Raw genomic sequence first — 24,041 nt, 5'->3', positions numbered from 1 at the left:
AACCTGGGTCTTCATATATGTGACCTGGAGGACATGGTTTCTTATTTTCCAATGGACTTGAGCCAGCAGTGCTGAATTCTCTCTTTGTAGGTAAACTGTTGCCACTGGGGGCTAAGAGTCTCCCTGTGTGGACTGTGAAGCCATTTGGTCATCCTCAATTTTTCGTGGTGTTTCTTGCTGCTGCACTGAGAGTTTGGTATTGGCTTCACGAAATACAAGGAGTTCAACTGGGACACAGTGCTAGAGGGAGTTCTTTCACATGTGGTGGGTCAGGGTCTGCAGGATAATGCACCAACCAGGCTTCTATCCCACATTGCTTGCCCCTTGACCATAGCAACCTGATTCTTAACATTGCCCTGAAATCTCACAGTGTAACAAGATGCCTTTAAATACAAGGGTCTGCTGGCTGCACCATGTCAGTCACAAGCCATTTGGAAGTCAATGGCAGATCCACATGGCCCCACCATAGATGTTTCATCACACACCTGCACAGCACACATCTGGGCCCACTACTCAGCAGGCTCCAACTTTTTTTTCAAGAATAAAGTTGGAGGCACTCTGGGTTTTCATTCTTTCAGGAACCTATAAATGGTGAGAAAGCTTATTCCAATGAAATCTCTGTAGAATTCTCACAGGCAAGGATTTCCAAACACTGGCCAAAAGGTCCCATGAAGCCACGCCCATTGTGATCTACAATGTGAGGTCCATGTGTGTTTTGACTCTCAACTATGGCTGCCAAGTCTTTCAGAATAAAATCATGTGATATCCTGGCTGAGATTCCCAGTGATCTCTAAAAAACAAACCTGGGCTTAGATCTCAGTTTCCAAGGGCTACTCTCATGCGTGGTCTCCTAAAATCCCAACACAATTCATGGCCAAAACACTCCCACATGGCCCTCATCTTCTTCCATATAGACACTCATCATAACCTCTGGCTGGAGGTTTCCAAGAGGGGCAAAGCCCAAAAGAGTGTCCAAATTTACCTCCCTTGCCCCTCATGTGCCTAAATTCAGGGTGGCATGGACACCCTTCCTGTGAACCAGGAGTGATCAAATAGGCCTGCCATTAATACTGCTCTGTTTCTCCAAATTGAGGCTGAGTGACTGTCAGGTATAGTTTCTTTATGTGAATTGGAGTCAAGAGAATCCCCAAGCACCTATGAGCTCGACTCTACAGGGATTTGAAGAACTCATTTGACCCAAAGGATCCCTATTCTCACTTGATGGAGGTCAGGAACCTAACAGAGGAAGGCAAGGGACTTCATCAACAATGACTGATATTTCTACCCTTTTGGTTTTAGATACACACATGGGAATTTTCTTTAGATCCATCAGGTGCTGAGAATCTAAGCCACAGCCTCACAAAGGGCCAAGAGGCTGAATCATACAAATCCCTTTCCAAAGCAATTAAGCGAAGAGCCACAGGTGATGCCCATTTATTTCCATCTGAAAACTGTTTTCTTCAGGCTTCACAAAGGTGTGCCTGAGGCAAGGACTTTCCTGACATTCAGGGCAACAGAACAAAAGGTAAGCAGAAGGCCCAAAGCAGGGTTTCTCCACTGAGACTTTCCTGGTCACAATGATATCTGAGTTTTCTTAGATGCTCACCATTCCATTCAGCTATCCAGTAAATGGCCATGTCACAGAGCTTGGAGGTGGTACATATCTTGGACACCAAACCATTAGCCTATTCTGCATAGTGGCCACAATTCGGGAAGAAAACAGGAACTTAGGATGATAGTAGGGGTTGCTCAACCATAAGGTAAACTGCAATCCATTCATAAATTGGGTAGGATGAATGCTGGGAAGCTTGCTACTAGACAGGACATATCCATTGATGTATTCTCTTTTCTCATGTCTACAACCACAGACACAGTAGGATACACTGACATATAAACACTCTCCTTGTGAAACGACTTTCTAGAAACAGTTCACTCCAAACCAAATAAACCGCCTTTCCTACCTATTTTCAAAACAAAAGACAAAACCACAAACTTACACCCACACCCACCAAAGCACTTCCTAACCCCAATAGGTCTGTGACTATCCAGAGTGTTCTCTGACTGGTGGACCATACTATGTTACCAAGAATTGGCCTGTCCTGTCTCCCAACTGCTGTCCTTGTCCAAATCTGTGAAGTTGTCAGGAGCCAACCGTGAGCGACTCCCTGCTTTCTTAGGAAAGGCCGCTCTTCAGAGCTCTTCTGACATTTGGCCATCATCACATCAGTAGATACCAAAAAAGACTGTCTCTGTCCTTGGTTAAACCAAACAAGTGATCCCACTGGAACTAAGACTGGGACTGGCTCTGGGTGCATGGCTTCCTGGATCCCAAGTTCAGAGAGTTCCATCACCAAGTAAGTGAGTTGAAGTCACTTTCTTCAGGAAATGAATGAGGTCACTGCCCTGGCAACTACTTTGTCCTAACAGTTGCTTCCAAAGGTCCCATGAGATGGAGGCTGCCCCTACTTCCTGGGACACTATCACAAGTTAGAATAGTATATCAACCATAGGCACCAGGGAACTTCTCTCTACACAGGCCTGCTTTGGTCCATCTTCTCTACATTAAGAAGAGAGAGGCTGATTCAGACACATCCTTTCATCCTGTCCAGGTTTTTTGACATGTAAGAGGACTTTTGCTCTCTCAGGTCCTTCATAGCTGCCTACAACTTCTGCAAGGATCATTTCTGCATGGACCATTGAGGTTTTGAGCAGGTGGAAGATCCCCTACGTTCCTCTATTGTAAGACCAACTCTGCCCCTGCCCTTCTGTATAGATAGATTGAGGGAACAGTGTATGGTTAGGGTGAACAACAGGTTCTATTTGGGTTAGAAATCATTTGTGGGATGAATAATGGTATTGGGAACCTGCAATATTTAAAAGGTGGAATATAAGTATGAAATCTGAAATGTACGTAAGTTTTGAAGCCCAGAAGGATATTGGGCAATTGAGTGGGATACTTAGCTTTGAATTATGTTCTGCACAGATGTCTCTGATAAATCAATATACAATATCATTGGACCTTGTGACTTGGATGATTGAATGTGGAAGACAACATCCAGTCAAAAAGTGAGAGTCGGTAGGATTAGGAAGATAGTCGGTAGGTTTAGAAAGAAGAGTGAGTATAGGATTTGGAACAAAAGTTCTTTATCAATAGGGTTTTGGTTAGAGAGTGAATGTAAATGTCTGCACATGTGAAGAGTCAGTCACATTGATGAACTCGGGAAAATATGTAGGAAAGCAAATATCAATAGAGACATTAGGAAATAAGACAAAGTATAAAGTGAGTGATAGGATTACATAATTTCAACAGGGTTGAGGTTGAATATATAATCTAAGGAAGAAACAAATATATAGTCACCAATAGGATTGACATTTGAGATCATTAAGCAAAAAGGACATTGATGTTTTTAGTAATCCATGCTCACTTTCCATTTAGGCTTTGGTACAATCATCAGTGTGATCTTTGAATTTTGTGTCCAGAATATTACTGTGATAAAATGTATATGTAGATCGGGTGACATGAGTATTTCTTCCACCATCTCTGGGAGCAATATTTTGAAGACGTATCAATTAGTATTGGGAGTACAAAGAGGTGTAACCTGTGTCTATGAATATAGAGATAATGCATAAATAGACCATACTGTGAATAAATAATATAACTACTTCAAACTTTAAATCATAGATTTAATTGATATCTGAAAATATATAAGAAAACTTATATTAATATACAATCATTCATTCCTACCAGTTATACATCTAATGGTAATATTAGGGTTATGGTTTATCATGAAAACTGTGTGCGTTTTGCTTCAAAACTGATTATGGAAATCAAAAAATAATGTGTTTGGAAAGAAGTCTCATGAAAAGAACAGTCAAGAAACATGGAGGTATACATGTGTTCTGAAGAAGGAAGTGATTGAAATAAAAAAAAAATACCTATAAATTTGCGAACTTGGGAATGAAATACATATCCTATGATGTGCATACACTTAAGAAATAGTAAAGTACCAATGTTGAATAAAAATGAACGCCAAATTCACATAATATCCCATAGGAAAATACTTGCATTGATGTTAAACTAAGTCAGTAAATGAAGAAATATTAGGATTTGTATGCCCCATTCACAGAAGTTAGTTTGCAGTACTAGAAAAAAATTATGTATTTCAGATCGATGAATAATTCTGAAAATACTCTTGTGAAAAGTTGATTATAAATCCACATACATGAATATGAATGAATTCAGGGAGTGTATAATAAGACACATATATTTCATATTTTGAAAAATATATATACACACACACACACTCACACACACACAGACACACACAGACATTAAAATCAAGAAATATATATGCCAATTAAAATTCATCATGAAATATATATCTTCCACAGATCCAAAAATATTCATTTTACCATACATGGATTTATGTATAATGTTGGTAACAATTGAATTTTCAGTTCCAAAAGAGTTTAGGAGGAGTGGTCTCTTCTCACAGTTTGTATCTGCCAAGTCAGCTACCTCACAAAAATGTACTTGTGATACCAGGGAATATTCTATATGTGCATATAAAAATACATGTGCTGAATAGGCTACAGAGAAAGGGAGAAAGGAATTCACATATTTGTTAATATTAAAAACACATGGAGAACTATTTCAACAAAAACTTGACTAGATTTATAACTTCTACCCTTTATAATGCAAAAGGCAAGTCCAATTAAAAACCATTCCTCCTCTGAACTGCTTGTATTTCTATTCTGTTGGGATATTTTTCTACATCATATTAGGATTAGTAGTCAGAGTCTAGTAGGGTATGGGTAGTGTCAGGGATTCAGTATTTGGAATGGAAAATAGAAAATGAATCCAATGTGTATGCAAATATGTGCTACACAAAAATCTTTCCACTCTCATCCAGAACAATGCCTTGACATTACCTTCGCCCCAAGTAAGACACAAAGAACAGAGAAGAATTAGAAATTCTGTGAATGCATATCTGGAATGGAAAATGCTCAGGAGTTCATAACTTTGGAGATGGTAGAGGAGTTTCCAAAAAAAAGGGACAGGGTAAACACTCCAGAAACATGGAGCTCTGCAGGCCCGAAGACTTCTGGATAAACTGCCTCTGAGGTTGGACACTTGAAATATAAGTTGTTGTCAGGAGCTTTAGCTTCCTTTGTAGTGAGACCATCAAAGGTGGGTCTGCATCTATGTGACCTGGAGGACATGGTTTCTAATTTTCTAATGAACATGAGGGAGCAGTGCTGAATTCTCTCTTTGTAGGTAAACTGTCGCCACTGGGGCCAAAGTTTGTCCCTGTGTGGACTTTAAAGCCATTTGGTCATCTTCGACATTTCGTGGTCTTTCTTGGTGTTGCACTGCGAATTTTGTATTTGCTTCACAGAATACAAGTAGTTCAACTGGGACACAGTCCTGGAGGTAGTTCTGTCACATGTTTTGGGTCAGGGTATACAGGAGAATGCACCAACTAGACTTCTTTCCCACATACCTTGCCCCCTTGACAATAATAACCTGATTGTGAACATTGGCATAAACCTCTCCATATAACAAGATGCCTTTATATATAAGGGTATGCTGGCTGCACCACGTCAGCCCCAAGGATTTGGAACTCAAAGGCAGATCCACAAGGCCCTACAACAGAAGTTTTATCACACACCTTCACACCAAAACTCTGGTACCACAACTCAGCAGGCTCCAACATACTGGCATCTCTGTTCTACACCATTTTTATGAACCCAGTCAATCAAGGCACTGTTTGGTACACTTATGATCAGCAATAGTACATACAAAGTTTTTCTGGGCCACCTGGTCATGGGAATTTCAAAAATTTAATGATATTTATCTAGCCATTTTGCAAGGATAAAGTAGGAGGCACTGTGTGTTTCAATTCTTTTAGGAATCATTAAATGGTGTGGAAGCTCATTTTAATGAAACCTCTGGAAAACTCTCACCGAAAAGTCTTCCCAAAGAGTGGACAAAAGGTCACATAAATCCAGGCCCACTAAGGTCTACAATGTGAGGTTCAAGTGTGTTTTGACTCTGAACTATGCCTGCCAAGTCTTTCTGAAGAAAATCATGTGTTATCCAGGCTGAGATTCCCAGTGCTCTGTGGAAAGCCACCCTGGACCTAGATCTCAGTTTCCAAGGGCGACTCTCATGTGTGGCCTCCTAAAATTCCAACACAATTCATTGCAATACTTCTCTTTGGCTAGTTCCAGAACCCAGTCTCTAAGGGGAATCACACTAGAGTTCAAGCCCAGGTGGACCCAGTCAACTCTTCCAACCACCACACAAATGACCACAATTAAAACCAAAACACTCCCAAAAGGCCCTCATCTTCTCCATATACACACTCATCATAACCTCTGGCTGATGTTTTCCATTAGGGTGCAGCCCAAGACTGTGTCCAAAATAAGCTCACTTACCCCTCATTTGCCTAAAGTCAGGTTGGCCTGGACACCCTTCCTGTGAACCAGGAGTGACCAAATAGACCTGCCATTAATACTGCTCTGCTTCTAAAATTTGAGGCCTACTGAATTTCAGGTATAGATTCTTTATGTGATTTGGAGTCATGAGAAAACCCAAGCATATCTGCAGGTTTTTGAAGAACTCAATTGACCCAAAGGATCCCTATTCTCACTTGATGGAGTCAGGAACCTCACAGAGGAAGGCGAGAGATTTCCTCCACAATGACTGCTATTTTTGCCATTTTGGTTTTGGATGCACACATGGAATCTTTCATTAGATCCATCAGGTGCTGAGAATCTAAGCCAGAGGCTCACACAGGGCCAAGGGGCTGATTCAGACACCTCCTTTTCCAAAGCAATTAAGCCAAGAGCCACAGGTGATCCCCATTCATTTCTATTTGATAACTGTTTTCTTCAGTCTTCACAAAGGTGTGGCCTGAGGCAAAGTCCTTCCTGACATTCAGGGTATAGAACAATAGGTAAGCAAATGGCCCAAAGCAGGGTTTCTCCATTGAGACTTTCCTGGCCACACTGATATCTGAATTTTCTGAGATGCTCGACATGACATTCCCTTCAGCTATCCAGTACACGGCCATGTCACAGAGATTTGAGGTGGTACATATCTTGGACACAAAACCATGAGCCTATTTTGGAGAGTGGCCTGAATTCAGGAAGAAAACAGGAACTTAGGAAGTTTGTAGGTGTTTCCCATTGGTAAGGCAAGCTGCAGTCCATTCATAAATTGGACAGATTGAATGCTGGGAAGCTTTCTACTACACAGGACACATCCATTGATGCATTCTCTTTTCTAATGTCTACAACCACGAACACCGTGGGATACACAGACATAGAAACACTCTCCATGTCAAATGACTTATTAGAAACAGTCTACTCCAAACCAAATATATCATCTTTTTTACCTATTCTCAGAAGATGAGACAAAACCACAAAGTGACATCCACACACCCAGGCACGTCCTTTCCCCATGTAGGTCTGTGACTATCCTGAGTGTTCTTTGACTTGTAGGCCATACAATGTTCCCCTGAAATGGTCTTTCCTGTCTCAGATATGGTCTCCTTGGCCAACTCTGTGAAGTTGTCGGGGGGCAGTGGTGAGCCACTTCCTATCCTCTCAGGAAAGGACCCTCTTCAAAATTTTCTTGGAATTTGGCCACCTTCACATCTGTAGGAACGAGGAAAGATTGATACTATCCTTAGAAAATCCAAACAAGTGAGGCCACTGGGACTGGGACTGGGACTGGTTCTGAGGGCCTGACTTCCTGGATCCCAAATTCAGATTGTTCCATCACCAAGGAAGTAAGTGAGGTCACTTTCTTCAGGAACTGAATGAGGTCACTGTCGTTTCCACCACTTTGTCCTAACAGTTGCATCCAAGGTTCTTATGAGATTGTGGCTGCACCTACTTCCTGTGACACATTCACAAAGTAGAATGGTATAGAAACCATAGGCACCTGGGAACAGCTCTCCACACAGGCATGGTTTGGTCCGTCTTCTCAACATTAAGAGAGAGGCTGATTCAGACACATCCCTTCATCCTGACCAGGTTGTTTGCCATGGAAGATGACTTTTACTCTCTCAGGTCCTTCATAGCAGCCTACATCTTCTCCAGGGATCATTTCTGCATGGACATTTGAGGTTCTCAGCACGTGGAAGATCCCCTACTTTCATGTATTGTAAGAGCAAATTTGTCCATGCTCTTCTGTAAAGTTACATTGAGGAAACAGTGTATGCTTAGTGTTAATAGCATGTTCGATTTTGGTTAGAAATCATTCTGCTGGATGAATAATGGTTTGGGAACCTGTGATATTTATAAGAATATAGATGTGAAATATAAGTATGAAAACAGAAATCTAGGTAAGATTTGAAGCCCACAAGGGCATTTGGCCATAGATTTGGATACTAAGCTTGAATTATGTTCTGCACCGAGGTCTCAGATAAATTGATATACAAATGGCATAGGATGCTGTACCTCGAATGATTAAATTTAGAAGAGATCATCCAGTCCAAAAGGGATAGTTCCTAGGATTAAGAAGATTGTCAATTGGATTAAGAAGAAGTGTGAGTCTAGGAGTTGGACCAAAAATTCTTTAGCAATAGGGTTTCAGTTAGAGAGTGAATGTAAATGTCAGCATATGTGAAGAGTCAGTCACAATAATGAACTGGGGAAAATATGTAGGAAAGCTGATATAAACAGAGACATTAGGAAATCAGGCAAAGTATAAAGTGAGTGTTAGAATCAGACGTTTTAAACAGGGTTGAGGTTGAATATATAATCTTAGGAAGAAACAAATATGTAGTCACCAATAGGATTGACATTTGAGAGCATTAGGGAACCTGGACATGGATGTTTTTAGTAATCCATGCTCACTTTAGATTTATGCTTTGGTTCAATCATAAGTGTGACCTTTGCATTTTGTGTCCAGAATATTACTGTGATAAAATGTATATGTAGATCAGGTGACATGAGTATCTCTTCCACCATTATGGTGAGCAATATTTTGAAAACTTATAAATTAGAATTGGGGTTAAAATAGGTGTAACCTGTGTTGATGAATATAGAGATGATGCATGAATAGACCATATAGTGAATAAATTATATAACTGGTTCTAACTTTAAATAAAGCATTGAATTGATATCTGAAATTATATAGGAAATCTTATATTGATATACATTCAACCATTCCAACCAGTTATACATCTAATGGTAATATTAGGGTTACAGTTTATCATGAAGTGTGTGTGAGTTTTGCTTCAAAAATGATTAAAGAATCGAAAATTGACTTTAATACTGCTCTGCTTCTCCAATTTGAGGCCTACTGTCTGTGGAGTATAGATTCTTGATGTGAATTGGAGTCATGAGAAAACACAAGCACATATTGGCTACTGTCTACAGGGTTTTGAAGAACTCATTTGACGCCAAAAATCCCTATTCTCACTTGATGGAGGTTACAAACCTTACAGAGGAAGGTGAGAGACTTCATCCCCAATGACTGCTCTTTGGGCCATTTCGGTTTTTGGTGCACACATGGGATCTTTCTATAGATCCATCAGGTGCTGAGAATCTAAGCCACAACCTCACACAGGGCCAAGAGGCTGATTCAGCCACATTCTTTTCCAAAGCAATTAAGCAAAGAGCCACAGGTGATACCCAATAATTTCCATTTGAAAACAGTTTTCTTCAGGTTTCACAAAAGTGTAACCTGAGGCAAAGAAAGACCTTCCTTACATTCATGGCAAGAGAAGAATAGGTAAGCAAAAGGCGCAAAGCAGGGTTTCTCCAATGAGACTTTCTTGGTAAAAGTGATAACTGAGTTTTCAGAGATGCTCATATTCCCTTCAGCTATCCAGTACATGGCCATGTCATAGACCTTGTAGGTGATACCCATCTTGGACTCAAAACCATGAGCCTATTCTGGTGAGTGGCCAGAATTCAGGAAGAAAACAGAAAGTTAGGAAGATAGTAGGTGCTGCCCATCCATAAGGCAAGCTGCTGTTCATTCTTCAATTGGGCAGGATGAATGCTGGGAAGCTTTCTACTACACAGGACACATCCATTGATGCATTCTCTTTTCTAATTTCTACAACCACGAACACAGTGGGATACACAGACATAGAAACACTCACCTTGTCAAAAAACTTACTAGAAATAGTCCCCTCCAAACCAGACAAACCGCTTTTCCTACCAATTCTCAGAACATGTGACAAAGCCACAAACCCATACCCACACCCACAAAGCAACTCCTTCCCCCAAGAAGGTTTGTGACTATCCGGAGTGTCCTCTGACTGATGGGCCATACTATGTTCCCACGAAATGGCCTGTCCTGTCTCAATCTGGTCTCCTTGTTCAACTCTGTGAAGTTGTCAGGAGCCAGCGATGAGAAACTACCTGCATTCTCAGAAATGGCCACTCTTCAGAGCTTTGCTGTCATTTGGCCATCCTCACATCAGTAGGTACCAAAAATGACTGACTCTATCCTTGGTAAATCCAAACAAGTGAGCCCACTGGGACTGGGACTGGGACTGGATAAGGGTTCCAGGCTGCTTGTATCCCAAGTTCAGAGAGTTCCATCACCAAGAATTTTGGTAGTTCACCTCCGTCAGGAACTGAATTATGTCACTGCCTTGGCAACCACTTTATCCTACCAGTTGCTTAGAAGGGTCCCATGAGATACAGGCTGCCTCTACTTTCTGTAACACTTTCACAAGTTAAAATGGTATATCAACCATAGGAACCTGGTAACAGCTCTCCACACAGGCCTCGTTTGGTCCGTCTTATAGTGATATACAATCATACACTTAAATCAGTTACACATCTAATGGTAATATTAGAGTTATGGTTTATCATGAATAATGTGTGAGTTTTGCTTCAAAAGTGATTATGTAAATCAAAAATAATGTGTTTGGCAAGAAGTCTCATGAAAAGACCAGTCAAGAGACCTGGAGGAATACATGTGTTTTGAAGAAGGAATTGACTGAATGTGAAACAAATGCCTATAAATTTGTGAAATTGTGGATGAAATATATATACCATGCTATATATATATATATATATATATATATATGAATATATATAGAATACATAGGTGTAATATATGTATGAAAACAGAAGTCTAAATAAGATTTGAAGCCCAGAAGGGCATTGGGCCCTTGATTGGGATACTTAGCTTTGAATTACTTTCTGCAAATCTGTCTCAGATAAATCCATATACAATGGCATAGGACCTTGTACCTTGGATGATTGAATGTAGAAGAGAACATCCAGTCAAAAAGGGATAGTCAGTAGTGAAAGGTTAATAAAATAGGTACTTGTCACTTCCTGTTTTTCTGTATGCTTAAGAAAATACTATTGAAATCTTGAGAATTGTTTGCTAATCTTGTTTCCAAAATGTGCTGTCCCCAACTGCCAAACTGCAGAATGTACTCCCTCACCTGGTTGCACGCAAACTGCCCACTCGCCCTGACCCATCAATAAACTTTCCTTCCTGCCCTCTCCAAGGAAAATATATAAGCTCTGCTTAAGCTGTTCTCAGGGCTCTCTGCTCTATTCAAGTGAGCTCTGAGCCCCAGCATGCTGGACCCTCAATTAATCCTTTGCTGTTGCATGATAAAGTCTCTTGGTTGTCCCTTCCTCCAACGCTCACCCGACTTTACATATGGAAATTCCACCGAGATCCAGCAGCGGTGGATGAGAGACCCCAAGGGAACCCTCTTGGGTAAGTAGGCACCTCTCTCTGGTTTCAGGTTTCAGGTTAGGGCTTGGCAAAATGGCTGTCAGTGAAGACTGTGAGATCTCTCCGGCGGTGGCTGATATTCGTGTTACAGAACAACAGGCCACGTCCCTGCAGAACGCAGCAGAGGACTTGAGAAATCGAGGAACAATAGTCTCCTCAACTCAGTGATACTTTGTTTTGGATTCGGTATTGCCAGCCCATTGGGTTTTGCCGGATACTCAGTCCTGGTCTCAGTGTTGGACGTCCATTGCCTGACTTTATTGTCTTGTCTTGACTGTGTCATGTGTCATTGCATTCACTGTTTGTGTATCTTTCATTATGGGACAGAGCACTTCAATGCCTCTGTCCCTGACCCTTGATCACTCAACCAAAGTCCACTTAGCGGCTCAGAATCTTTCTCTTTCATTAAAGCGCCAGATGTGGCAGACTCTCTGTACCACAGAATGGCCCACCTTTGGAGTTGGATAGCCCCTAGAAAGATCTTTCTACTTCCCACTAATTTAAAAAGTCAGAGATATTGTCTTTCACCGGGGGCCACATAGCCATCCAGATCAACAGCCATATATCGTAACTCTGCAGGACCTCTGAAAATCTCCTCCTCCATGGGTGAAGCATTTCCTTGCCCCTGCCCCTGCTTCGACTCCTTCCCCCACGATCTCTCAAACCCTCTGCTCCTCCTCCTCCTCCACCCTCTGTTCTCCCTGAGTAACCAGATTTGATTCTACTGGACTTTCCTCATCCTCCTTATCCCCTGCCCTCGTCCCCCAAACCCCAACACCCTCTAAGTGATTGCCCTGCTGCTCACTCAGTCTCTCCTCCATTGGAGGAAGCAAAGGGGGCGCAGCACCCTTCAGATAATTCCCCTGCGGTACACGCAGCCCCTCCTCCCCTGGAGGAAGCAGGCCCGGCTAAAGGAACTCACTGGCGGAGAATGATTAAAAACCCTGGAACTCTTGGGATGCTCCTCCTCCATCCCTATGGGCCAATGATTGGTGATGGCCATGGGGCAAAATTGCAAGCCTATCAGAATTCGCCTTTCTCCTCTTCAGACCTATATAACTGGAAAAATAACAATCCCCCTTTTTCCGAGGACCCCACCTGGCTCACAGGTCTGTTTGAGTCATTGATGTTTTCACACCAGCTTACTTTGAATGACTGCCAACAACTCCTAGGGCTTCTCTGCATGACAGAGGAACAAAAGAGTATCCTCCTGGAAGCTAGAAAAAATATCCACAGACCAATGGGCGACCGACACGACTTCCCAACATAATCAAAACCGGCTATCCCTTGAACCGACCCAACTGTGGCCCCAAAACCTTTGAAGGTAGGGAGCATCTGTCCACTTATTGCCGGGCTCTAACAGTGGGTCTCCGAGCAGCCACTAGGCGACCAACTAATTTGGCCAAGGTAAGAGAGATTATTCAAGGATCTGATGAATCTCCCTCTATGTTTCTAGAGAAAATTATTGAGGCATATATGAGATATACTCATTTTGATCATCAGGCAGAGGATCAAAAGGCATCTATCATGATGGCCTTTACTGGGCAAACTGCTCTGGATATTAAAAGAAAGTTACAATGCTTAGATTGATTACAAAGATATGACTTTCAGTGATTTAGTCAGAGAAGCTGAGAAGGTATACTATAAGAGAAAAACTGAGGAAGAGAAGGGAGCAAATGGAGGATAAAAGAAACAAAATGCAGACTGAGGCGTTGACGAAGGTCCTGGTCACAACAACAAATAGGCCAAAAATTAAGAAACAGGGAGACAGGAAGGGATACGTTGGCCCACACAAGAGGCCACCCCTGGCCTCAGATCAATGTGCCTAATCTAAATAAATAGGACACTGGGCCAAAGAGTGCCCTAGAAAGCAACAGCTACACCAGCCAGCCATTCTGACTCTGGAGGATGACTAAGAAAGTCGGGGCTCAGATCCCCTCCCCGAGCTCAGGGTAACTTTTGAAGTGGACAGGACCCCAGTAAACTTTGAAGTGGATTCAGGGGCAATATAATCAGCCTTTAAGATGCCATTGGGCACTCTAATCAAATAAAAGGTCTCTAGTTCAAGGGAATAACGGCAGTAAATATTGGGCTTGGACAACTTAGAGGACCATTGACCTGGGGAAAGGAAAAATCCTTCACTCCTTCCTAGTAGTCCCAAAATACCCTGCCCCATTGATGAGCAGAGATCTGCTCACCATGCTATGGGACAAAATAACTTTTAACCCTGAAGGCTCCCAAGTGGAATTTCTAAATCCTTCAGTAAAAACTCCAAGAGTCCCGGCTCTAACTATGTTAGTAGAAAATGTATATCAACTCACTCACCTTGGTTCAAAGAAACTGCATTCATTCCTGAAGGATCAAGAACAGAGTTTTCCACTAACTGACTCACAGCGAAAGGAAATAACTGAATGGGTAAAAAAAGCCTGTTGGGTCTATCAATTGGTTAATGCTTACCCTTCAGAGCTTCCTGAAGAAAAGCACCTACGAGGAACCAAACAAAGACAATTCTGGGAAGTGGACTTTACTAAAATTAAGCCAGCAAGGTATGGACTTAAATATCTCCTAGTCTTTGTAGATACATTTTCAAGATGGATTGAAGCCTTCCTTCCCCCCCCCCCAAAAAAAAAAGAAAAGAAACAGCTCAAATTTTGGTCAAGAAGATCCTAGAAGATATTTTTCCAAGATACGGCCTGCCTAAGATAATAGGGTCTGATAATGGACTGGTGTTCATGGCCCAGGTAAGTCAGGGGTTAGCCAGGACCCTGGGGATTAATTGGAAGTTACATTGTGTTATATATCCCATAGTTCAGGACAGGTAGAAAGAATGAATTAGATTGATTTATCAACCCTGGCAGGTCCAATAATAATCCTCACATTATTGCTAACTATAAAACCCTGTTCGACCTTAACGAAATTAAGCTTAGAGACTGGCATAAAAGATTGGACTATGCTCCTGCCTTATGCACTGTTTCATGTAAAAAATACTCACTCTGTTTATTTGTGTAACCTCATCCCCTATGTAATTCGCTATGGAGCCCCTCCTTCAGTAAGGGAACTATCCCGAACTCTAAGAACTAACAATCCCTTCCAAACCCCCTTTCTTGACAGACTTAAAGCTCTTGAAAGAACTCAGCAATACCTGTGAAAACTGCTGGCCACTGCCTACCAACCTGGGGACGAGGGGACTCCATATCGATATCAAATAAGAGACTCCGTCTACATAAGATGACATCAGGTGTCATCCCAGGAACCCCGCTGGAAAGGACCCTACCAGGAGCTACTTATAACACCTAGAGTGGTAAAGGTAGATGGAATTACTTCCTGGATCCATGCTTCTCATCTGAAGCCTGCGCCCTGTCCAGACTCTGGCTGGAACCTGGACAAGACTGGTAACACTTTCAAATTGCGCATTCACCATGTGGATAAGGCTATAGACTCTCCTCTTGACCACCAGTACTCCTAACCCTCATTAGCTCGTTCAGCAGCTTTGGCTGATCACAAATACTACTGGACAAGAAGTATGGTCTACCTGGCATACAGCCCCCTTAGGGACCTGGTGGCCATCTCTCCACCCAGACATTTGTCAGCTGGCAATAGGTCTTTCCAATTGGGAGATCCCTGATGAAGAGGATCCCACTAAAATTCCATTAAATCCCATCTGTACCATATATAATGGAAACAAATATTATGGATTTAGGTACATGCGAGCCAGATGCAGGTTGCCTAGCCTAGATTACTATGTTTGCCCGGGGGACTATCAAAGCCACAAACAGCCATGGCTGTGTGGGGGAAAGGCGACTTCTTCTGTAAGTCATGGGGATTTGAGCAAACAGGGGCTTCCTGATGGAACCCAAACTCCTCATCAAATTCAGTAAACAGCATTGGCCATATTACTAATTACATAACAAAAACCGATGGCCCTCAGAGGGGTCTCTAGATGCTCAAATTCTGCTTGACTTTTTAACTTCGGCAAGTGCTCAAAAGGGTGAAAGGAGATTCCCCTATGTGGAGGCCTTTACCCTCCTTTGCTCACATCCTGAACTATGATTCTCCAATAGATCCTCACCCTCAGCCTTTTGCTCCAGACTCTCTGCTGTCACTCCCACCTCAGCAACCTGATTTCTCCCCTCCAGTTACTAGATCAAAACCCCAAACCTCCTCCGGTTCTCAGACCATTGCAACCTTGCTGAGGTAGCAGGTACTTACGTACCCCTCCACCCACTCACTCCTCTCTTCTTCTGTAAGTGCCCACACTGCGTCCCACCAAGTCCTCTTACCAGCTAAGCCAAAGCTCTAACCAGCTGAGGAGAGCCCTCAGACCCCTATCCAAGATGTAATGAAAATGGCCTTTAAAGTTCCTTTGTTATCACAGAAAACAGGTAACTAAGAATTTAAAGTCCCTCACAGGCTTTTTGCGATACTCACTCCTGTCTTCCCCTCTGCTCTACCTATTCTACTGCTCAAGTTTTTGTTGCTAGGAAAATCCCAAACCCCTTTTCCATTATTCTTTTACATTTCTCCTTCCTCATTCTCAGATCCTTGGATCTGCTCTAAGCCCCTCCTTCCCCATCTTTCCCCTCTGTCCCAGGACCACACAAATCTTAACTGACCTTATCCAGAAGTCTTCACCATGGCTGACTTTAGGACTTTCAGCAAAAGATTCCCTATAAAAGAGTTCAGTGTAGATAAACTTCCTCTTTTCCTGTTGCCCTGTTCTACTTGGCCACTGGCTAAAACAATCAGCACTCCTAAGCTAGACACCCCCCCCCTTACTAGTTTTTCACAAAATATATGAACAAGGCCTCTGACCTTGACCTGGGGCTTCACAGAGATGGCTACAATTCTAAAATAAAGAAGTTACCAACTGGACTTCATGGTAACAGCTGGCAGGGGGAAAAAAGAAAGGGAAGAAAAAGCTCTCCCCCTCCAAGGTGTCCTTGAAAAGTTAACTTGCCCAGAACAGAGGAAGAAAAAACAGAAACAAAAACTGCTTTTTGTGAACTTCTGCAGACTGTGAACTTCTGAGCTCCTTCCCTTACATGTTGGGTACAAAATTCTGAATCTACCTAAACTTGGGGTTCAGGGGATTAATTGATTACAACAGAATCAATTCCCTCTGAATCTGGTTGCAACGAAATAGGACTGTTTCTCTAGCATCGGTGCTATCTTAGGTGCCTTGTCTTGTCCGTCCCTACAACAGTATAATTCTATATACTTAAACATCTTTTTGTTTTCATGAAATGGTCATCAGCTGTGATTAATTGTGTAATGGTGCAGATGTGTCCCAGAGTGCTCTATCATGACGCAGGTTCATTTGAAGATGAAACAGGGGGGCATTCAACCCGGTTCTCCTTGGAACATATATCCCTCACTTTAGCCATCCTATTAGGAATAGGAGTTGCTGCAGGGGTGGTCACAGGAACCACTGCCCTGGTCCATGGGACACAACAAATGACCCATTTAGAAGCAGCAATAGACCAAAATTTAAAGATATTAGAAACCTCCATCACAGCTTTGCAGGAATCTTTAACCTGTCTCTCTGAACTTGTTTTACAGAACAGTTGAAGGTTGGACCTCTTCTTCATGAGAAAAGGGGGCCTTTGTGCTGCAATGAGGGAAGAATGTTGTTTTTATGTCGACCATACTGGAGTTCTAAAAAAATCTATGAGTAAAATAAAGAGACACCTTGAAGAGCATCAAGGAGAGGGAGAGGCCAAAAAAGGGTGTTTTGAGTCTTGGTTCACACAGTCCCCCTGGTTAACTATGCATTTATCAACTCTGGCAAGTCCAATAATAATCCTCACATAATTGCTAACTATAAAACCTTGTTTTCTCAACCGTGTAATTTCTTTGCTACAAGCTCAAATTGGACAAGTTAAACTTATGGTAATACCCCACTAGCAGACATAGAATGTGACACACCCCAATGATCACTTTTATGATTAAAAGTAGCCAGAAGAAGAAATGGGGAATGAAAGGTTAATAAAATGGTACTTGTCACTTCCTCTTTTTCTGTATACTTAACAAAACAGTTTTTGTGAACTGTTTTCTAAACTTTTTCCCAGAATATTCTGTTCCCAACTGCCAAACTGCAGAATGTATTCCCTCACCCAGTTGAATGCAAACCGCCCACTAGACGTGACCCATCAGTAAACTTCCCTCCCTGCTCTCTCCAAGGAAAGTATATAAGCTCTGCTTAAGCTGTTCTCAGTGCTCCTGCTCTATTCAAGAGAGCTCTGAGCCCCAGCATGCTGAACCCCCAATAAACCATTTGCTGTTGCATGAGACAGTGTCTTGGTGGTCTCTTCCTTCGACTCTTGCCCAAAATTTACTTGGATGATTGAATGTAGAAGAGAACATCCAGTCAAAACGGATTGTCGGTAGGATTAGGAAGATAGTCGGTATGTTTATGAAGAAGAGTGAGTATCGGATCTGGAACAAAAGTTCTTTAGCAATACGGTTTCCATAAGAGAGTGAATGTAAATGTGAGCACATGTGAACAGTCACAATGATGAACTGGGGAAAATATGTAGGAAAGCAGATAGCAATAGAGACATTATGAAATCAGGCAAAGTATAAAGTGAGTGATATGATTAGACATTTTCAACAGGATTGAGTTTGGATATATAATATTAGGAAGAAACAAATATGTAGTCATTAATAGGATTTACATTTGAGAGCATTAGGCAACCTGGACATGGATGTTTTTGGTAATCCATGTTCACTTTCCATTTAGGCTTTGGTACAATCATAAGTGTGACCTATGCATTTTGGGACCCTAATATTACTGTGATCAAATATATATGTATCTCAGGTAACATGAGTATTTCTTGCACCATTTCTGGGAGCACTATTTAGAAGATGTATAAATTGGTATTAGGGGTACAAACAGCTGTAACCTGAGTCATAGAATATATTTATAATGCATGAATAGACCATAATGTGAATAAATAATATAACTGGTTCCACATCAAATAATGGATTGAATTGATATCCTAAAATATATAAGAAATCTTATATTGTTATACAGTCATTCATTCCAACGAGTTATATATCAAATGGTAATATTAGGGTTATGGTTTATCATGAAGGGTGGGTGAGTTTTGCTTCGAAAGTGATTATGGAAATTGAAAATAATGTGTTTGGAAAGAAGTCTCAGGAAAAGAACAGTCAAGAAACATGGAAAAATACTTGTGTTCTGTAGCAGGAAGTGACTGAAAGTGAAACAAATGCCTATTAATTTGCTAACTTGTGGATAAAATATATATCCTATTATGTCCATAAACTGAAGAAATAGTAATGTTGAAGTGTTGAATAAAATTGAACATCAAAATACATATCATGTCCCATAGTAATATACTTGAATTGATGTTAAACAGGGTCAGTCACTGTAGAAATGTTAGGATATGTATGCATCATTCAAAGAAGTTAGTTTTCAGAACTAGGAAACAAATATGTATTTCAGGTGGATGAATATTACTAAGAATAATCTTTTGAAAAGTTGATTACAAATCCACATACATGAATATGAAAGAATTTAGGGAGTGTATAATAAGACACATGTTTCATATATTGAAATATCTGGAGAGTGTATATATACAAAACACACACAGAGACATTAAAAATAGCAATATATATGCCAATCAAAATTCATTGTGAAATATATATAATCCACAGATCCAAATATTCATTTTACTGAACATGGATTTATGTATAATGTTGTTCATCTAGGAAGGTCACCCACAGTTTGAATTTTCAGTTTCAACAGAATTTAGAAGGAGTGATCTTTTCTCACAATTTGTATCTGCCAAGTCAGCAACCTCTCAAGTATTTACATGTGATGCCAGGTAGGATTCTATATGTGCATATAAAAACACATGTACTGAATAGGCTACAGGGAAACAGAGACAGTAATTCACATATTTGTTAACTTTAAAAACACATGGAGAACTATTTCAGTTAAAAATTGACTAGATTTTTAACTCCTACCCTATATAATGCAAAAGTCAAGTCCAACTATACAACAAGACTCCACTGAGCTGCTTGTATTTCTATTCTTTTTGGGTTATTATTCTCCATCATTTTAGTATTAGTACTCAGAATCTAGTAGGGTATGGGATAGTGTGCAAAATAAGCTCCCTTGCCCCTCATTTTTTTAAAGTCTTGGTGGCCTGGGCACACTGCATGTGAACCAGGAGTGATAAATTGAAGTTACTACTGCTCTGCTTCTCCAATTTTAGGCCTACTGTTAGACAGGTATAGATTCTTTATGTGATTTGGAGTCATTAGAAAATCCAAGCACTTCTGCTGGGCTTTGAAGATTTCATTTGACCCAAAGGATCCCTATTCTCACTTGATGTAGGTCCGGAACCTAACAAAGGAAGGCAAGAGACTTCATACACCATAACTGATCTTTTTGCCATTTTGGTTTGGATGCAAACATGGAATCTTTCTTTAGATCCTTCTGGTGCTGAGAATCTAAGCCACAACCTCACCAATGGCCAAGAGGCTGATTCAGACCCATCCCTTTCCAAAGCAATTAAGCAAAGAGCCACAGGTGATGCTCATTCATTTCCATTTGAATACCAGTTTCTTCAGGATTCACAAAGGGTTGGCCTGTGGCAAAGACCTTCCTGACATTCAGGGCAACAGAAACATAGGTAAGCAAATGGCCCAAAGCAGGGTTTCTCCACTGAGACTTTCCTGTTATATCAACCATAAGCAACTGGGAACAGCTCTCCAAACAGCCTGGTTTGGTCCTTCTTCTCTATATTAAAAAGAGAGAGGCTGATTCCGACACATCCCTTTATCCTGACCAGGTTGTTTGCAATGAAAAATGACATTTGCTCTCTCAGTTCCTTCATAGCTGCCTACAACTTCTCCAGGGATCGTTTTTGCACGGACCTTTGACTTTCTCGGCAGTTGGAAGATCCCCTACATTCCTGTATTGTATGATCTACTCTTTCCCTGCTCTTCTGTAAAGTTAGATTGAGGGAACAGTGTATAGTTAGGGTTAATAAGTGGTTTGAGGTGGATTAGGAACCATTTTTCTGGATGAATAATGGTATTGGGAACCTGCGATATTTACAACAATATATAGGTGAAATACAAGTATGAAAACAGAAATCTAGGTAAGATTTGAAGGCTAGATGGGCATTGGGCCATTGATTGTGATACTTTGCTATGATTTATTTTCTGCACAGATGTCTCAGATACATCGATATACAGTGGCAAATATCCCTGTACCTTGGATGATTGAATGTTGAAGAGAACATCCTGTCAAAAAGGGATAATTCGTAGGATTAGGAAGATAGTCGGTAGGTTTAGAAAGAAGAGTGAGTATAGGATTTGGACGAAAAGATCTTTAGCAATAGGGTTTCAGGTATTGAGTGAATGAAAATGTCAGCACTTGTGGAGAGTCTGTCATAGTGATGAACTGGGGAAAATATGTAGGAATACAGACATCAATAGAATCATTAGGAAATCAGGCAAAGTATAAGGTGAGTGTTAGGATTAGATATTTTCAACAAGCTTGAGGTTGAATATATAATCTTAGGAAGAAACAAATATGTAGTCACCAATGGGATGGTCATTTGAGAGCATTAGGCAACATGGACGTGGATGTTTTCCATAATCTATCCTCACTTTCGATTTAGGCTTTGGTACAAACATAAGTTTGACTTTTCTTTCTGTGTGCAGAATATTTCTGTGATAAAATGTCTATGTAGATGAGGTGACATAAGTATTTCTTCCACCATTTTGGGGAGCAATATTTTGAAGATGTATAAATTAGTATTGGAGATACAAATAGGTGTTCCAAGTGTATATGATTATAGAGATAATGCATGAATAGACCATACTGTGAATAAATAATATAACTGGTCCCAACTTTAAATAATGCATTGAATTGGTATCTGAAAATATACAGAAAATGTTATATTGATATACAATCCTTCATTCCAACCAGTTATAAATCTAATGGTAATAGTAGTGTTATGGTTTTTCATGAAGAATGTGTGAGTTTTGCTTCAAAAGTGATTATGGAAATCGAAAATAATGTGTTTGGAAAGAAGTCTCATGAAAAGACCAGTCAAGAAACTTGGAGGAATACATGTGTTTTGAAGCAGGAAGTGATTTAAAGTAAAACAAATGCGTATAAATTTGTGAACTTGTGGATGAAATATATCTCCTATGATGTGCATAAACTGAAGAAATAGTAATGTACCACTGTTGCATAAAAATGAACGTCAAAATACACATCATGTCCTGTCCCATAGGAATCTAATTGCATTGATGTTAATATGGGTCAGTTACTGTAGAAATATTAGGACTTCAATGCACCATTCACTGAAGTTAGTTTTCAATACTAGAAGCAATTATGTATTTCAGGTGAATGAATATTTCTGAGAATAATTTTGTGAAAATTTGACTTTAAACCAACATACATGAACATGAATGAATTTAGGGAGTGTATAATAAGACCTATATTTTTCACATTTTGAAAAATCTGGAGAGTATATATATATATACTCTCTCTCTCTCTCTCTCTCTCTCTCTCTCTCTATATATATATATATATATATATATATATATATATATATATATATATCACAAAACAAACACATGGACATTAAGACATAGCAATATATATGACAATAGAAATTCATCATGAATTATATATCATCCACAGATCCAAAATGATTTATTTTACTGAACTTGGATTTATGCATAATGTTGTTCAACTAGGAAGCTCACACATAGATTGTATTTTCTGTTCAAGCGGTGTTTAGGAGGAGTTATCACTTTTCACAATTTGTACCTGCCAAGTCAGCCACCTCACAAGACTGTACGTGTAATACCAGGTAGGATTCTATGTTGCATATAAAAAAATATGTGCTGAATAGGCTACAGAGAATGGGAGACAGGAATTCACATATTTGTTAACTTTAAAAACACATGGAGAACTATTTCAATTAATAATTGACTAGATTTCTAACACCAAACCTTTATCATGCAAAAGGTAAGTCCAACTACAAACAATGCCTCCTCTGAACTGCTTGTATTTCTATTATGTTTGGGTTATTTTTCTCCATCATATTAGGATTAGTAGTCAGAGTCTAGTAGGGTATTTAGTATTTTAAATGGAAAATTAGATAATGAATTCAATGTGTATGCAAATGTGTACTACAAAAAATTCTTCCCACTCTCATGCAGCACAATGCCTTGACATTACCGTCGCCGCAATAAAGACACAATTAGAGGAGAAGAGTTAGAAAATCTGTGAGTTCATATCTGGAATTGAAAATGTTTACAAGTTTACAACCTTGGTGGTGGTAGAGGATTTCCAAAAGTAAAGGACATGTTTGATAGACTCATCCTGATCTTTTATTAAAATTGGGAGCCGTCTTGCAACAAAGCCATGAAAAGAAAATTTTGGCTTTACTATAAATTACTGCAAATTCTGAACCTGCTTGGAATGCCTGCCCACACCTTGAACTCACCCAAGCCTGGCTCTCTGACCAGATAGTAGCCCTCTCTGAAACTTTAGTGACACCTCATAAATATTTTCCTTCCCTGGACAGACAGCAACCTTCTCTGAGGCTCTAATGGTTTTCATAATTTCTGATGTTGGGGCCAGCAAAAAAAAAAAATTATATTCATTTGGAGATGCTTGTCAAAGTTCTGTTATCTGTAACCCCCCTTTTGTATATCTTTCTGGGCTATATTGCTGGGCTGTAGGAACAGTGGGGTTGCTGTCTTGTTCCCGCTGTTTTGAGATGGAGAGGCAGCCTGGCTGGTTGAAATAATAAGCTTGCCTTAATTTGATTTTAATTGGAGTCAGTGGTCTTTTCTTACATCCTGGTCTAACGTTTTGGAGTTCCCCAGCGAGATGACCCTGCCCCAACAGATCACAAGACCAGACTGCTGGAAATTCTGAAGCTGGTCTTCCCTCCAGGGCTCCAGGCTGGAGAGCCACTCTAGGTGGTGCTCAAGTTGAGATGTTCCAAGGCCTTGGATTTAGCCTTTGCTCCGGGGAGCACTGCAGTGAACCACCGCACTAAAACTATTAGCAAGCACCTGGTGGGGGAGGCCTCCATAGGTAAGTGGCGCCTTTATAACATCTGATATTCGGTTAAGGGATATCTCTTCTGATGACAGAAAGGTGGCCTGGAAAGCTCACATATACTTCTGCCCGGGACAGTAACGAGAATTGTTCTGTCCACTGTTCTGTTCTGTAGGGCATCCCTCTGGAAGGGTAGTGAGGTGCCAACGGGCAAATTTTGATAACCCACCACCCCCCCGC

Source organism: Callospermophilus lateralis, chromosome 9, assembly GCF_048772815.1.
Source record: "Callospermophilus lateralis isolate mCalLat2 chromosome 9, mCalLat2.hap1, whole genome shotgun sequence".
Lineage (NCBI taxonomy): Eukaryota > Metazoa > Chordata > Mammalia > Rodentia > Sciuridae > Callospermophilus > Callospermophilus lateralis.
The sequence above is the reverse complement of the archived record's forward strand: the minus strand, read 5'-3'. Positions refer to the sequence as shown.